The following is a 19,106-nucleotide window of genomic DNA, read 5'->3' on the forward strand; positions in this document are numbered from 1 at the left end:
GTTCAAATCTTGTCAGAGCATTGTAAATATTTATTTTTAAATGTTTATCAAAATTACGTAAACCATCATTTATCTTCAGTTATTTGGTTCAAATGTAATTTTGTTTAAAATTTCTAATCCTTTCCCACATCATTTTAACCATTGTATTATATTTAAAAACAAAGATGATGTGACTTACCATACGAAAGCGCTGGCAGGTCGATAGAAACACAAACAGACACATACATACACACAAAATTCAAGCTTTCGCAACAAACTGTTGCCTCATCAGGAAAAAGGGAAGGAGATGGAAAGACGAAAGGAAGTGGGTTTTAAGGGAGAGGGTAAGGAGTCATTCCAATCCCGGGAGCGGAAAGACTTACCTTAGGGGGAAAAAAGGACGGGTATACACTCGCGCGCACGCACACACACACACACATCCATCCACACACATACAGACACAAGCTTGTGTCTGTATATGTGTGGATGGATATATGTGTGTGTGTGCGAGTGTATACCCGTCCTTTTTCCCCCCTAAGGTAAGTCTTTCCGCTCCCGGGATTGGAATGACTCCTTATCCTCTCCCTTAAAACCCACTTCCTTTCGTCTTTCCATCTCCTTCCCTTTTTCCTGATGAGGCAACAGTTTGTTGTGAAAGCTTGAATTTTGTGTGTATGTATGTGTCTGTTTGTGTTTCTATCGACCTGCCAGCGCTTTCGTATGGTAAGTCACATCATCTTTGTTTTTAAATATATTTTTCCCGCGTGGAATGTTTCCCTCTATTATATTGATATCATTAATTTGAACCCAACAATTAAGTTTGTTATTGTCACTGTTACATTTCGAAATCTTTTCTGTCGTTATATTATCTCTTTCTGTTTTTGCCAGTAGTTTTAATTTGTATTCACCTTCTCCTTTTTACCGTAATCTGCTGTACAATTTTATCCCGCCTGGCTTGTGTCTGTATATGTGTGTGTGTGCGAGTGTATACCCATCCTTTTTTTCCCCCTAAGGTAAGTCTTTCCGCTCCCGGGATTGGAATGACTCCTTACCCTCTCCCTTAAAACCCACTTCCTTTCGTCTTTCCCTCTCCTTCCCTCTTTCCTGATGAGGCAACAGTTTGTTGCGAAAGCTGAATTTTGTGTGTATGTATGTGTCTGTTTGTGTTTCTATCGACCTGCCAGCGCTTTCGTATGGTAAGTCACATCATCTTTGTTTTTAAATATATTTTTCCCGCGTGGAATGTTTCCCTCTATTATATTGTAACCATTGTATTAATTTTATTAGTTCCCATTTTGTCTTCCTGTCATTCTTTTTTAATTTAGAATATCTGTCCATCTTGTTTTAATTGTTTCTGTGTATATTTCGTAACATTTAATTGTTTAAAAATGCTGATCAATCAGTTGGACAACAAAAACAAAACAATTATTAATCTTCATATTGATTATGCAGTAGTCAGAAAAGTTTATTTTTCATTGGGAGATGTGCTTTCTTTGTGTTGGCAGTCGTCATCTAAACATTTTGAACATAAATTGTTGTCACACTATCAACAAAATGTAAAAGCTACCTTTCTGCATTCACATTGTTTTTTTATCAGATTCGGCAAGAAGCACACTTAATCGATATTATGAAATACTATCATTTCATTACGTAACTTCAATCCCTACCTGGCTTATCCTACTGTGTTTCTAAACACTGGTGCACACAAAATTCAGTAAACAATTTAATGTATTTTAATTACATCTTCACTTTTATCAATTTCATATTTAACTTGAAGTAACTCGGGTGCACTTGGAAGTTTTTTTTAGTCATAATTTTCACCAGATCATAAAAATATACAGCACATAGCAGACACAGTGGAGAAAACTTTGGAGGAATAATTTTTACAGTGCACATAGCTTTTCCAGTATTATTCACAAATATTTTCTCATATAATTTGTTGTCCATCCAACCACCTCATGAACCAACAACTAAGAAAAAAATCATTTTCTTTGACATAAGATTTCTCGACAGATTTCAAATATTGTCTATACATTTCTGCATTTGTCTCCAAGCTCAATTTCTTTAGAAACTCTGTCAGAATTTATTTCAGGCTTCCTGCATGCATAAGAACAAGTGTGGTAGCAATTCACTGAAGAATATCAATATATATAGCGCTACATATGAATATAACAATGAAAACAATCAATTTTTGATAAAATAATTTAATGTGTATGTAAATAATCTATTCACCAAGCGGCGGCAGAAAAAAATCACTAGTACATACAACATTCCTTTATGTGTGTGTACTGCGCTGCTTGGTGACTATATATGAATGTACAAGTTTGCCAAATTTCTCTTTTGTACCAGAACTGTTCTTGATCCCCATAACGACAGTGATCGATGATATGTTGATTTGTAATTGTGACTCATTTGATTAGTATTAATTAAAAGTTTTGGACTGTAATTGCTCATTATCAATTCTATGTGTTTTCTGAATTGTTCTGCTGCTTCCACAGTGTCTTCAATTGCTCATTATCACTACTATACTATTTGTTTTCTGAATCATACAGCTGCTTCCTCAGTTTCTTCAAGTGTTGCAACATCAATTACACTGACGAATTTAGTCACTTTTCTCTGACTTATTCTGTCTTATATTTCAAAATTCTTCACCCATTTCCCACTTGCAAAGAATGGAAATTTTTCTGATAAGTATGGTAGGGCGACATCTTTGTCGAGTGTTTGAGTGTGCGTATTGTTACTTGTGTGTTGCACGTTCTAGCATCCTTAACTTTTTGGATGTTTGGATATCAGACACAGCTTTTCGAATTTAGCACCACTTTGCTTACCATCTTGTTTCAATGTTTTCAAGTGTTCTTTACTGTGTAAACGAGATAAACCACTTTGTTGGATACTTTTCGATGAATAATTGGGATGGGTTTCAGTGAATGCAACTGTTTTTGCTTTGTATTTTACTGGAATGTATGTTGATGGAGATGCTAGAATATTGGATGGGTTATAACATATTTCAATTTCTTCATCATTGAGGTTACACCACAAAGAACAATTTTTTCATGTTAATATCGATGAAAAAATCCGAAAATTAACAAGCTTACCTCATCATGCAATCCCTCTTCATCAGTCTTGCTGTTTAAAATGAGTTCCTTATTGTGAACAATAACAATATCCATCGTGAGTTGAATCATTCCTTCTGTGATTTGTTCGCCCATTGCTATGGCATTTGCATTTATAAAATCAGGAGGTTTTTCAGAAAATTGATATCTCTCCTCATAAATAGACTATGCATAGTGAAAGGCCTTCATGAAAACTCACTTCATTTCTTCATAATATTCCTCCACTCTTTTGTCATGACTTTTGCTGGCTGATGGATTTGCTTTGTTGTGCATTTTAAATGCCACACATGCATAAAAAAAAGAAGAAAATACAAAACTAGAAACAAAAAAACAAACTGGTTTGTGATTGGTAAATGCAAGTTAGCCAATATTCTGAGCACATTGGAGCAGTCAAACATTGACTATAATTCGCCCATACTCTCTCTGATAAAAAATAACTTACTGCCAAGGGTAATTTTGGAATATTTATTTTGATTATAATAATACAGATGAAGTTTGAAACAAAAGAAGGGATTACAAATAAAATGAAATTCATGCAAAATGAGGAATAGAAATAGTGACAGCGTTAACATGGATGAAAATATAAGGCAATGAAAATGGAAGGATTTAAATTCGGGTTACTATGTAGAAATAATTAAAACCATCTGGGCAAAGATTCCAAACGAAAAAAGAATGATGGGAAGACAAAATGGGAACAAATAAAATGTTTGATACCATGGTTAAAATGACATGGCAAAGGATTGGAAACTCAAAAAAAATCAGATATGAACGAAATAATTGAAGAAAAAATAATGATTTAAGTCATTTTGATAAAAATTTAAAAATAAAAATCTAAAAATGCTCTGACAGGATGAGAACCCTGTATCTTCAACATAGCAGCCTTGTACACTAAATATTACACTATGGTGCCAGTCAAAAGGAAACTGTAAAACATAACTAGAGTAACAGACAAGATTCTTTTTTGTCAATTACTTGTAAAGGAGGGACCACCAGGGTGAATGGCTTCAGGGCGTGAGACTGTGATTCCAAACTACACCACCATACAGCTGGTTGCAAAAAGTCGATTCTCCACTAGGGACCTGTGCTTAGTAATGTGATCAACACAGTTCAAATGGTAGGAGGCAGCTGAGCTGGATCTCATGGCTAAAGTGACATCTTTACTGTTACTGATGATTCCGCCACAATGTACTCCTCCTCAGTGGCTAAAAAATAAGACCTAATACTTACTGGACACTATGTATGCAGGTATGCAACCATTATGAAGTTGTTTCACCTACTAGTTGTAGAATTATTGTAATTACAAACAATTGTAGGTAACTGATATTTGATTCAAATAAAACAAATGAAGGGATCACCAATTTAGTATTGGAGGGCAGCGTGGAGGGTAAAAATCATAGGGGGAGACCAAGAGATGAATACACTAAGCAGATTCAGAAGGATGTAGGTTGCAGTAGGTACTGGGAGATGAAAAAGCTTGCACAGGATAGAGTAGCATGGAGAGCTGCATCAAACCAGTCTCAGGACTGAAGACCACAACAACAACACATGAAATGAAATCATAATTGATGTGCATTGAAAACCAGGGCTCCGAGTTGATTATGTATCATTATCACATGTAACAAATAAAACATTTGGCAACTAGTGTGTAAAATTGTGTGAAATGGAGAAAGGGGTGTGCAGCAGGAAGAGAACAGAGTTACACCAATTATCATGGTTACAGGATTATATATTCCTTTTGTAAGTTTGTCTTATGGTTAGCTCATCTATACTGTACCAGTATATCGAGAATTTATCAAGTTTTAAGCTGAGTTAGAGGTTTTACATTTTAATGTTAAATCATGTTCTGATTGAAGGTGATCTGCCTAGTTGTGCCCAATGTTGCGAGTGGTAACTGAATATGTGCAATCCTTGTCAAGAATCTAAGTTTTGGTCCATTGAGGTTATTTTGGTATAGAACAGAATGATTGGATACCACAACTGTGTTTACTGTGCAGATGAAAAACTGTGTGCTGGTTTGAATAAGCAGTTAAATGTATCATGAATAACAGTATTGTGTGCATTTGAGAAATTTAGAGGTCATTCCTCTTCTTGAAAACAGTAACATGTTATTCATATGGCAGAATAGCTTTGTACCAGATATTCACAAATTCTACCTGAATAGCGATTACTTTTTCCAACAGGATAATGGTCTACCAAATTAATCTTGAGAAATTTGCGCATGATAAATGTAATTGTGAAAGGCATGTAGTGTAATCTAAATATTTACCAAGTAAGGTGGTTACTGTCTGATTAAAATTACTTGTTGGTTGACATTTCATGCACTGGATCTGATTTCCTCCAATCAGAGTGCCCATTGCCATGCCCAAATTGTTTGCCATTGCCAAACTGCCACAACAGCACGACCCTCTTGTGGGCAAGAAGAGAAGTTTTCAGAAATGCATAACAAGTCTGGATCCTTTTGCACACGACACGATCAGGTGTCACATATACAGTTACCGTCATCCTGGAAATCGGCCTCCATTGGACAAGCTTCGTACAACATTGCACGAGGTTGGACTTTTTAAAGGCAGCAAATCATTGTTGCAAATGATTCTGCAGAGCCTCAGTTTTAAAGACAAAAATATTTCATGCCATAAAATGTTGGTGGAACCAGCAGACATAGCCATGTAGCAATGCAGATTTTTGCGTTAAGTTAAAAAATGTTAATTTTTAGGACATTGTTTAGATTGACAAAACAGTGGTGAATATTGGTCATACTGTTAAGAGAGGTTGGACTGACAACAAAGGAGAAGGTGTGGCGCTCCCTGCTGTAAAATTTGGTAGAATTATTCTTTCGTGTCCTGGTACCTACCAGGGCATTATTACCAGCTATCAGTTGTTTTTCAAATTAGAGAAATGGTAGAGTACCATAAAGAAATCAATAGTGAAACGTTTTTAAATTGGTTTGAAACTACTTTGTTACCAAGTTCAGAAACTCCATCATTAATCATTCTCAACAATGTTCCATACTGTTCAGCTATAAAGAATAAGGCTTTAACCCTGTCCAGTTCAAAGGGAAACATTATTCATTGGTTACAACAACACAGTTACTGTGGATGATACACTGAAAAAAGTAGAAGTCTTAAAACGCTTGCCACTCCTTAAGCCACAATTCACGATATACGTTATTGACAAGGTAGCTTTTCAGTATGGACATAGAGCTATAAGAATGCTAGCTGATCACTGCCACAGTAATGCAGTTGAACTTATTTGAGTACAAGTTAAACAATATGTTGCTCATGAAAATAAAAAGTTTGCTGTAAGTGAAGTTGAGAAACTAACAATTCAGGACCTAGAAAATATCACTGAAATGGTCTGTGGAGGGCGGTTGTGATGCATACCGAAATGAGTGATTGACAAAGTGTGGAATAATGGAGGTCTTACCGAAGTGTTGCAGAACTTATTATTGTTTCCTGTTGCTCATCCAATTTGGAAAGTTCCAGTGACTCTGAAATGAGTGGTATCTACCCTCTTTCGAACAACACAGTTACCTACAGCTGCCAATCAGTGGAGATGTGTAAAAAGAAAATGTTAACTTACTTGTAAGCAGTATACTTTTATTTCTAAGAACCATGCCTCTGTTGCCTATAACCTGTAACCAAGTGCCAAGCAGGACTGCTCATTGGTTGCTAAAACATTAGCTTGGGTAGCCAGTGTGAGGATAATTTCAGGTAACAAATGACAATGAGAAATTACCGTTTCATTTTAGCTTTGAAACTGAAATTTTTTGTCTTGAATTTGCTCGTAGAGCTTAGCTTTAATCTCAGTGACCAAAGCAAGTATGCCGCATGGGGTACCCGCATGGTCTGAGGTGCCTTGCCATGGTTTGCATGTCTTCTCCTGCCAGAGGTTCGAGTCCTCCCTCTGGCATGGGTGTCAGTGTGTGTGTTGTCCTTAGCGTAAGTTAGTTTAAGTTAGATTAAGTAGTGTGTAAGCCTAGGGACCGATGACCTGAGCTGTTTAGTCCTATAGGAACTTACCACAAATTTCCAGTTTCCAAAGCAAGTATGGTTAATAGTTCTGTCACATGTTATTGAGTACCCTTTTCTCAGGTACATTGCACATCATGAGGTTAACGTTAGGTTAGGAAATGAGTTTAAATTCAGGGCTACAAAATGTGTCATCTACAGGTTCTCAGCTGACGCTGTGGATCAGAAATTTTCTAAGTCCAGAGATGTGTTATCCCGTACGCGTGCTGTAGTCTCTCTAGCAGCATGTGCGTCCAGGCATCTGTTTGTAAACACAGAGTGATGTAGATGTACGTCGAGAAGCAGGGGCTCAAGGATGCAAGAGTTTTGTCTATATAAGTAATGAATGTGGTAAGAAGGCTTCAGTCTTCGTGCAGCTGCTCCAGCAACAGCATTGGATCACTCACATAGAAGATGCCACGATATTATAGGAGGAGAAGGCGTTCCCGCCTTACAGTTTATATAGCAATAGACCATATTTCTATTAATACCAAGAACTATGTAGGTGCACAAGTCCTCCTGCATGGCCTATCAGTATTCTATGGTGGAGATCTTAACTTCACCCTTAGCAACAGTGATACCTTGCAGCATGGTAACAGCTGGGTAACCGTAGTTCTCATCCGTGGACCTAAAATTGATAAAGTTGCAGGGCTTGAAACTTTTAACAGCCGTGACGTCATCGCATATCATACAGTTAACATCGCAGCTGTCTAGAATAGAGATATGGGTGAATCATATTACTTGTTGTTGATGCCGTTGGTTCTGAGGACTAGGAATCATCATAAAATAAATGAATCTGAATCTCTGTCAGTCTGGGTAAAAGGTTTTGACAATTGTAAAAAAAAAAAATTAAATTGACATGTCAACTAAAATTTACTTTTAATCAGACTTTAGTGACACCAATTCATGATTTACAAGGAACAAACCATTGCCTGACTGTGTTGAGACAAAGTATGTACAGCTTATCATTCAGAACTTTTACAAAAAGTTAAATTTTATGATTGCAGGCTGTTAAAATAATGAGAGAAATCGGAACTTTTTAAATTATGCGATTGAAAAGTAGATGAAAAGCTATAGTGAAATATCACATTCAGGATACTATGCAGAAAGGTCGCACTGCTTTCTTCACTATGTGAATAATGACATCATTATTTTCTCTCACATTGCCATATTTGGGACAACTCTGCTAGTGTCTTGTAATTTTAACTCCGCCATCTCTGTAAATGTACTCCATCATGAGATTAGCAGTTAATCATGTGAACTAATTAAAAAAATGCAAATGTAGCATTCGCCAAATTAACTTTAAACAGGAAAACAATTCGCAGATGGATAACGGCTTTTTAACCATTGTATTGAAAGGTGTGCACTATTCTGCTGGTAGCTTTTTCAGTATGTTTCTGACAGAATTGAGAAGTAAAATTGATGAACCAATATTTTAAATCTGTTTCTTCTTTGAGGTACGCTACTTTGTTCTATGCAGGTTTTGAGCCTTTCTCTGTAGTGTGTTATTTATTTTATATCTTGTTTTTAGATATATTTTTCCCACGTGGAATGTTTCCCTCTATTATATTTGTGTTTTTATATATTACCATACATGTCTAGTTTTTGTATTGCTAAATTGGAAAAGAAAATAATAAACAAATATTTTTAATGGATGTAATGCTAATTATATAATGACTTGACGAAATCACATGAAATGACTTGTTCTAGGAATGAATAGCTTGGTTCATATTAGCTCTCATAACCTGAGAAAAATAGCCAAATAAATAAAAAATACACTTTCTGACGCCTCTGATAAAATTATTACGAAGTAGAAAGCCCACTCAAAACACCATATTTATGCATTGCACGGATTTTTGTTTCTTTCGAGATGTTGTTAACATATAGAAGTGCATTATACTTAAAGGGAAAATGTTTGAGCTTTCTGTATACTCCTGCTGTGGTGTGTGTGTGTGTGTGTGTGTGTGTGTGTGTGTGGATCTAAAAACACAGATGATGTGACTTGCCGAAACACAGATGATGTGACTTGCCGAACGAAAGTGCTGGCAGGTCGATAGACACACAAACAAACACAAACGTACACATGAAATTCAAGCTTTCGCTACAAACTGTTGCCTCATCAGGAAAGAGGGAAGGAGAGGGAAAGACGAAAGGATGTGGGTTTTAAGGGAGAGGGTAAGGAGTCATTCCAATCCCGGGAGCGGAAAGACTTACCTTAGGGGGAAAAAGGGGTATTCACTCTCTCGCTCGCACGCGCGCCCCCCCCCCCCCCCCCCCCCCCCACACACACACACACACACACACACATATCCATCCGCACATACACAGACACAAGCAGACATTGTGTCTGTGTATGTGCGGATGGATATGTGTGTGTGTGCGAGTGTATTCCCCTTTTTCCCCCTAAGGTAAGTCTTTCCGCTCCCGGGATTGGAATGACTCCTTACCCTCTCCCTTAAAACCCACATCCTTTCGTCTTTCCCTGTCCTTCCCTCTTTCCTGATGAGGCAACAGTTTGTTGCGAAAGCTTGAATTTCATGTGTATGTTTGTGTTTGTGTGTTTATCGACCTGCCAGCACTTTTGTTCGGTAAGTCACATCATCTGTGTTTTTAGATATATTTTTCCCACGTGGAATGTTTCCCTCTATTATATATATATGTTTGTGTTTGTTTGTGTGTCTATCGACCTGCCAGCACTTTCGTTCGGTAAGAGTGTGTGTGTGTGTGTGTGTGTGTGTGTGTGTGTGTGAAAAAATAGTGTGTACAATAAAGGATACAACTAAAAAATGGGGCTCATAACGAGACAAAAAGGCACCAATGTTTTCCATTATAAATGACAAATTTTATTGTGCTGTGGAGGCACATAAAACTTTCATACACCGTTGTTAAAAAAATTCTAGATATGGAAGGAATAGCCACAATTAATTCTAACTGATTGGATGCATGGAACAGTTTACCAGCAATAACTGTTTAAGATGACCGGGAGATGGCTCAGAAGTTGAAAAGCACTTGGGAGAGGTTGCTGTTCACAAGATTCGTTTGCTGAAGACCCTCCAAACAGTTGAAATATTTGTAATTATCAGATGACTTCCGCTGCAGTCAGTCCTACTGTGGTTGCTTTTTATTTATTTATTTGTTTAGTGTGATTCTAAAGAAGCTGGTGGGTCGCAAAAAGTAGTCACGAGAAGTTAATATAACTCCTTTATATTCATAACCCGTTTAGGGCGTGATCCATCATCAGATCACCTGCTAAATTAATAACACATTTTTATATTACCAGTGTGAATGTTTACAGAAACATATTAATAAGGCATAAAGGTTTGAAAATCAAATTTTTTTTTTCACAGAATATGTACTGCATACAATATAATTACAGTGTTGTGACAAAAAAGTCTCAGGTCATTCCATGCCATGTGGTCTGGAAGTTCCTGCATGACCGTAACAGATTTTGATGAAATTTTGTTTGAACAATCGCACATGCTCCTAGTGAACATTAGTAAAGTTTCACAACCATTAATTCAGTAGTTCCTGATACATATATTGGCAGTAATTTGTTTTACCCTAAAGCACAGCTATCAACAATACATCCATGAGTTTTGGCAAATTTGAGACATAATATCTCCAGTAATATTTTCTTGAAAGATACAAATCTAGGTCATCTTGTACAGCACCTTGCACTATCTTAATCAAAATAATACAAAAAAAAGTCTTCTGAGCTATATGCATATGGATAATTTGAAGCAAGTCGGCCAAAACAATATCTGCTCCGGGTAAAAAGTGAACTTCAGTTTCATATATATCTGGAATAATTGAGGAAAATATCTGAAACGTGTGCATTCATTCTCATACTGCTTTCCAGTAGTGTACAAATTGAGGATAATTTGACAGTTTTTATATATATAAAAAAAAAAAAAAAAAAAAATGTTGTTTTGGTCCACTTTTGCAAAAGAATCTTCTGCAATTTCTGTTAAACTGTTTTTCTTGGAAAGACCAGGTCCTAAACCATCTCAGAAACTATGTTTGGTTGTGCAATGCGAACATATAAGGCCCTAAAATATGACTAGGTGAAGGTGGTATTAAAATATGGCAAACGGTAAAATCAAAATCACCGACAATTGTAGGCAGCAGGCAAAAAAATGCAATGTGCTTTTTCTAGCGGACAATCACGGGAGAAAGCTAGCTACTATTTTACAGGAAGTGAATACGGATTTTTGTGCAACTGGCATTGTGAAACCTGGTGCGATGACCAAAAACGTTATTGAAGGTGTCTCAGAACACGGGAATACACTGAAGAACAGTGACATCGTTGTTTGTGTGACAGGTGCCAACGACGTAGCTCATAACGAAGCCGGAAAGTGCGTAACAAGTTTGAGGGATTTTTTAAACGTAAATATGATGAAAAATGCTGTTGTTGTTATGATACCTCATAGACATGACCTTATGTATAATGCGTGTGTGAATAAAGAAATCCGCAAAACCAACACTAGAATAAAACAATTATGCTCTACTTGCGCAAAATGCAATGTAGTAGATATTAACAGACTGGCGAAAAATCTGCTCGCTGAACACGGTGAGCATCTGAATTACCAGGGTAAAAAATTTCTCTGTCACGAGATAAGCAAAATTATAAATGAAATTCAAGAACGCAACTGTCTAGTTTTAAGAGACACTATTTCTGGGGACACTTATGGACCTCCTTTTTTAGGCAATACAGCGTTACAAGGGAAGGAACGGCAGAAACCACGTTAAGGGAAAACTGCAGCAAAGTAATCAGTTCAGATAACTGTGTTGTTTTAGATCAGACGGTGAAAATAAATGAACATGCAAGACCTTGTGACAACAAAATACCTTTCTATGCAGATAACAATGTTCTCCTTCTACATATAAATGTACAATCACTTCGTGGTAAAATCAATGAACTGCATTACTGGCTTGATAAAATTAACTGCAGTATATTGTGTATCAATGAACACTGGATGAAGGAGTCTGAAATAGACTTGTGTGTTCCTCTGGGATATTTGCTAGTTGCAGCTATTGGAGAAGAAGCATTTCACATGGTGGAGTCTCAATCTAAGTTAAAAGCAAATTAGATTTAGATTATTCAGTAGTAGACCTTAGCAAAATGTGCCTTGAAGGCATATTTGAAGTAGCTGGTACGGTAATACACACACAAAAAATTGTAATTGTGTCAGTGTATTGAGCTCCAAGATCTGATGAAATAATATTTATAGAAAAAATTAACACACTAATTTTGCAGTTGTCCAAATATAAACAACATAAAATTATAATTGCAGGTGATATTAACAAAGATATAAGGGCAAAGAAGAAAAATGTTATCTATATGGTTAAGTCTTTGAACTATTATTGTCTTAATGAAAAGCCCACCAGACAAAATGCATGTCTTGATAATATAATTAGTAATGTATATAAAGATACTCTTGAATATGACGTAATAGAATTAGGAATATTAGTTCATGCAGGACTATGGCTTCGAATAGAAAATTCAAAACTCAACACTAAAGAAAGACGAGTGACATATAGACTTCTAGGAGAATCCAGTGTAAAGAACATGGTTAATGAGTTACAGAAAATTGGTCTCATAAAATTAATAATAATAATAATAATAAGGCAACTGATAAATGCTTTACTATTTTCCTCACAGAAATGAAGCACATTGTAGAAAAGACTTGCCCCACTGTAACCAAAAGACAACATCCTAATAATACACAAAAGCAATGTCCTACTAACAAGTGGTACACTCCAAAACTTAACAAACTTAGGATACTACTTCTAATTCTGAATGATAAGTCTAATAAAAGTGATAAAGACAGGGCATATCACATAAATATGAGAAAACTTTACAAATCAGGAATAAAAGGGGCTAAGTGCACTGCAAACGATCAATACATTTTGAATTCTGAAAATAAATGTAAAGCAGCCTGTAATGTCATAAAACAGGAAATTAATAACCTCAATAAAGAAAGCAACATCCCTATAGACTGCGAAACACTCAATGGTTATTCTGTAAATAGTGCCACTACCACTCCACTCAATAATTCTACCATAGATGCAAAAGCACTACTCATCCATACAAAACAGACTAGTGAGAAATTTACTTGGACCCCTATCACCCTAAATGACATTTTCAAATTGATAAATAAACTAAGCAATTCCAAAACGGAAGACTATTATGGACTCAGTAATTTCATCATAAAGCGTATAGCAAAGAAAATCAAACTGCCACTTCTCTCACTGTCAAACAGGGTACTAGGTGAAGGAATTTATCCAAAATGTCTTAAGCTCACAGTTACACTACCTGTGTATAAAAAAGGTGATAAAAACCTCCCAAACAACTACAGACCCATATCAGTAGCACCAATCATATCCAAAATAATAGAAAATTGCATGCATATGCAGCTATACAGCTATTTTGAAAGCAACAAACTATTAAATGAACATCAATTCGGATTCAGGTCTCACCTATCAACTGTAAAAGCAATTGAAGCTTTGGTGAACAATGTATATGAAGCATATGAAAAGAGGCTGCATATATCTGGAACACTCATTGATTTAAGCAAAGCATTTGATTCAGTGTCTCGTGACATAATCATTAAAAAGTTAGAATGCTATGGCATTGAAGATATACCACTCACCTTATTCAAATCTTATTTAAGCAATAGGTTACAGCTTTCCAGAATGAGACTTTCACTCTGCAGCGGAGTGTGCGCTGATATGAAACTTCCTGGCAGATTAAAACTGTGTGCCGGACCGAGGCAAAGGTCCCGAGTTCGAGTCTGTCGGGCACACACTTTTAATCTGCCAGGAAGTTTCATATCAGCGCACACTCCGCTGCAGAGTGAAAATCTCATTCTGGAAACATCCCCCAGGCTGTGGCTAAGCCATGTCTCCGCAATATCCTTTCTTTCAGGAGTGCTAGTTCTGCAAGGTTCGCAGGAGAACTTCTTTAAAGTTTGGAAGGTAGGAGACGAGGTACTGGCAGAAGTAAAGCTGTGAGGACGGGGCGTGAGTCGTGCTTTGGTAGCTCAGATGGTAGAGCACTTACCTGCGTGAGACAAAAGTCCCGAGGTCAAGTCTCGGTCCAGCACTCAGTTTTAATCTGCCAGGAAGGTTCAGGTTACAGCTTGTATTTGCAAATAAACAGAGATCAGCAACACTTCCTATAAAAAGAGGAATACCCCAAGACTTGGTTCTTGGGCCTTTTCTGTTCATGGTCTATATTAACAATTTCTCGAATTATATACCATGTAAGAATATACTGTATACTGATGATATGACGCTAATAACCTCAGGTGACAATTTACAAACTGTGCTGGATAACAACAGAGAAATAATGCAAATGACTAGTCACTGCTGTCAGGCCAATCAACTGTGCATAAACAGTACAAAAACAGAAGAAATAATTTTTAATGTAAAAGCTACAAGAAGTAAAAATAAAGCATTGAAACTACTTGGACTGCACATAGACCAAAAACTCTCCTGGGAAGAACACACCATCACCTATACATCAAACTAGCCCGTGTACTTTTTTTTACTGTACAAATTGAAAAACAGTGTGAGCAAACAGCTGTTACTCCACTCATATTTTGCTTTCTTCCATTCCCATCTGGAGTATAGAATTTTGCTCTGGAGTAATTCCTCAGGGGCTAAATGTATTTTCAGATGGCAAAAGAAGGCCATCAGATGTATACTAGGATTAGCACCCAGAGATTCCTGCAGAAACCACTTTAAATATCTCAGTGTAGTGACAGTACCCAGCATGTACATATATAACTGTTTAGTGTATGCTAAAGAAAATCTAGACAAATTCAGCACGTGATATGATGTACACCCACACAATACCAGAAATAGTCGCTTGTTGGATTTTCCTTTCTGTTGTCCATAATAACTATAAACATTTGGGCATAAAATTTTTCAATAAGTTACCATACTCAGCTCATACAGCCCCATTTCATAAATTCAAGAGTGTATTGCAAAATTAGTTAAAATGCAGTGAATTCTATACAATTGAAAAATTCCTAGGAAATGCTCATTATAATATAAGCTTTTAATAAGTGATAAAGAAATGTTTTCAATTCTTAAATAAGCTAATTAATTCTGTGTATGTAAGTGTTTATTGTGATTAACTGTACTCCATTGTAAAATATTCTATATTCTACTTAAGTCGGACACATGTTATATTCTGCAATTGTTTAGTACTCTCTGGGGAAGGCAGTATCAAAACTCTTGATGACTAGGAAGTGTGACAAAGCCTGAACAACTCAAAAAAACTTCAAAAAGGGGATGTCTTTTCTCACAAATTATCGTGACATATTTCAGTCCATTTTTCTTCTATAACTGCAGAATCAAACTGGTTATAAACTTCACAGTTTAACTGTGCATTACCAAGGTAGTGGAGATCATGATGTAAAATTGTTTCATAATAGCGGCAACACACTTCATACATGTAGCAGTCACATAACGTAAATTTTGGTGAAGTTCACAGCAGTCTTACTGATGTTTTTTGGAATGGATTCATGGTATGTAGAATTGCTAGTATGTCTTTTTATTCTGTAATACTATTGACGTGCTAGTTTAATTGTAGTTTAATTCTGCTTTAAGGTATAGCATACTTTGTGTTAGTGTAGTTTGCAGTTAATGTGGAACATTAGTGTACACATGAAAAATTGTACCAATATATTGGTATCATCTTTGGTGGCTTAATCACTGCTGGTTCCTTTTAAAGTGAGAAAACCAGCATTCCCATTGCCATAGGGGCCTCACCTGATAATTGTGCAACAGCAGCCACCGGTGAGTTTCTTTATCACAGCCTCCCAAACCTGATAAGATTTCTTTACACAGGATCCCAAGCCAATGATATATTTCTGTAAGTGTCAGAGGCCAAAGCTAGAGGAGCTCTCTTTTGGGATCCTGACCTTATGTTTACTTCAAGCTACTTGAATTTTTTTACAGGTGTCATTAATTTGCTGTAGAATGTCCTGAGGAAAACTGTACTGCCGGCTAGATGATATCACTGATGGGTGGTGTTTCTGGGAAGAAATTTTGATAAGACATAACCCAAAAGATTACCTTTTTCAGACATGATTACCATAATTATTAGAGCCATGAAAAAGAGAAATAATTCTTTTTATTGTATTCGTTATTCAGTTGTATTATTTACAAAAAGAATTTTGTTCTGAACGCTGTAGAAATGTCTTAAAAACAACAAATAGACCACTTACTTGCAGTTTTTCTAACTTGAGCTCATTTCCCAGGACTTTTAATATCTTCCATTGTGAGCACTAAATGATTGTGGAAAATAAAAAGCAATGTCAGATATAATTTGAATACCATCTGAATATGGCCCCATTTTCCTTGCACCTCCACCTCATTATTCTTGTTGAAGGGCCTTATATGTTCAAATTGCAGAACCAAATATAGTTTTTAGGTGGTTTAGGACAAGATCTTTATAATAAAAACAGTTTAAAAGAGTTTTCAGAAGATTTTTCTTTGTAAAAGTATGCCAAAAATTGGCATTTTTGGAAAAACTGTGAAGTTTGTCTTCAATTTTTAAACTATTGGAATGCAATAGGAGAATGAAATTTTATGTTCTAAGGACTTGTATTGGCAAGTAATTAAGTGCGAAGTTTCAGGTGTATCCCGTAATTACTTCCGGAAATACAAGAAGCTGAAGTTAACTTTTTTTTTTTAATTTTAGTGTCCCATTTTCTGTGGCCAACTTTGTTTCAAATGATCCATAAGCAAATCACTCAGAAAATCTTTTTTTTAAATTTTTTTAATTATTATTTTACTTAAAAGAACACACAAAGTTGTACAATATGGCCTACTTTTGTTCCTTTCAAGAAAATATTGCCGGAGTGTTGTGTCCCAAATTTGCCAAAAACTCAAGAGTGCACTATTGATAGCCGTGCTATGGGTTCAAACAAATGACTACATCTCTGCAAGTATTAGCGTCCAAAGTAAAACTTTACCATTGTTCACTGGGAACACAAAATTTCAGCAAAATCCATGACGGCTGTGCGGGAACTTTTACGAAGTCAGACCACTTGGTATGGAATGACCCTCTTTCTGCGTTTAAGGCCACAAAGTTATTATATTCGCATAAAGAAGAAATACTGATATTACCTATAGACAAATAGCAGACGATTGAATGTAGGAGCCCTCATTATTGAATACGTAAACATACTCACGATGTGTGGCATGTTAGAGGTCGTGCTGCAGCCCTCAAATACAGGACAGTGAACCATTACTTTTTAATAAAATTTGTTTTACAATAAGAACAGAAATTTATACAAATTTAAAATAGTATATATTTCATGCCAACATATAGGCAGGTTAAAACATATTTGAGGCAAGTAATAAAAGGTAAAAACGTAAAATAAAAAAGATTAAACGTAAATGTAAAATCCTAATTATCAGGTAACTCGTTTTATTTGACTCTTGTGTATGTTGCAAATAAAACTGAAGATATTACTTTTGTACCAGTGAGAGTTGCAAAAGAGAAACTGAGCTAGCAGCTCACCAAGAATCTTGAAGAACTATTGTCTTTTAGTTGTAACTTGTTCATTGAGTGCACTATCTGGGTTAATATGATGATGTTAGCATGAATTTCAATGCGTTCTAAAATATCCAAACCCCTTGCCTTAGGGTTCAAATTGTAGAATAGTTAAACTACTCTCGGTAGATTGTAACTGATTGCCATTGTCCCTCAAATAACAGCTTAAGGCACTGCTATTACTTGCATAATTGTGCTCCCTGAATCTTGTTTTAAAATCCTTCTCTGATTGGTCTGTGTAAGTATTGTCATAATACACATATCTAATTCTATAGAAACCTGCATGACAGAATTTATCTATTTTTTCGTCCAAACCATGGTGTAGAAATAATTGAAGTTTTTTCTTTGTATGGAATACAACATACTCTTCAGTCCCCTTGAAGGCATTGGCAATTTTGTTGCACCAGACGCAAAAATATGGTGTAGAAATGTGTGCTTTTCTACTCCCAACTTCACTACCCAATAGAGAGCCTGTTAAGCTCAATCATTGAAGAAAAGTATGCATGTTTAGTTGCAGCTGGGTGACTGTAATCAACCGCAATAATTAGACCTGTTGCAGGTGGCTTACGATAAATGTCTGTAATCAGCTTTGAGCCCACCCTTGAAATCTGCAGATCTAGGAAATTTAATGAACTCTCGTTTTCAAATTCTGTGGTAAATTGATATTAATTTTTTTTTTTTTTTTTTTTTTTTTTTTTTTTTTTTTTTTTTTTTTTGCATGTGATTAAAAGCTTATACTAATTCTTAACTTCATCATAATTACTCAGATAAATAATCAAAATGTCAATAACATACCTGTGGTAAGGGGAGTTACTGTACAAAGGTATTTATGGGTATCAAAAAGATTTATTCTCTACTTTGTTAATAAAAATGTCTGAAAGAATGTAGAAAGTCTAGTCTATATCAAGTTCATCTTTCTGGTGACATGTTTTTTGATTTAGTATTAAGTAGTTTTGAGAGAGAGAGAGAGAGAGAGAGAGAGAGAGAGAGAGCCTGTTAAGCTCAATCATTTCCATTGCTTTGGCATACTCAATTTTTCCAAATTTCAAACTTTTTTTTAGGACACTACCTAAAGTTTCTTCAGTGCGAATATTTCTTTAGAGATTTTTGTTATTGAGTGAAGCAGTTACTGCACAACTTCGAAGTTTTAAACTTTTCAAACTGTGCACCATCACATAACTATTTTTATACTGCACGAATGACGAAAAATGTGATGTCACACATGTTCCTATCTTTCTGTGGTGAAATTTGCTGATGTCCCAATACTTTTATAAAACTTTGTTTGTTTGTCGGCTGTGCCTTTATTGTAAAGCTACTACGTCAGTGATAACTGTACAATAATAACATGTGAATTGGACTTGTCGAATGAAGTACTGTTTTAAATGAAAAAGAGTTTTCTGATGCTTGTTTCACGAGAATGGTCTTTTTTCTCCA

The 19,106-nt window shown here is 35.9% G+C and overlaps 1 protein-coding gene across 1 annotated transcript in view; it reads left to right on the forward strand.

Moving 5' to 3' along the window:
* The window catches only part of LOC124798088 (macoilin-1), a 171,739-nt gene that overhangs the window by 59,892 nt on the left and 92,741 nt on the right, over positions 1–19,106 (forward strand). The window lies entirely within an intron of this gene.

The sequence above is a fragment of the Schistocerca piceifrons genome, chromosome 5, assembly GCF_021461385.2.
Source record: "Schistocerca piceifrons isolate TAMUIC-IGC-003096 chromosome 5, iqSchPice1.1, whole genome shotgun sequence".
Classification (NCBI taxonomy): domain Eukaryota; kingdom Metazoa; phylum Arthropoda; class Insecta; order Orthoptera; family Acrididae; genus Schistocerca; species Schistocerca piceifrons.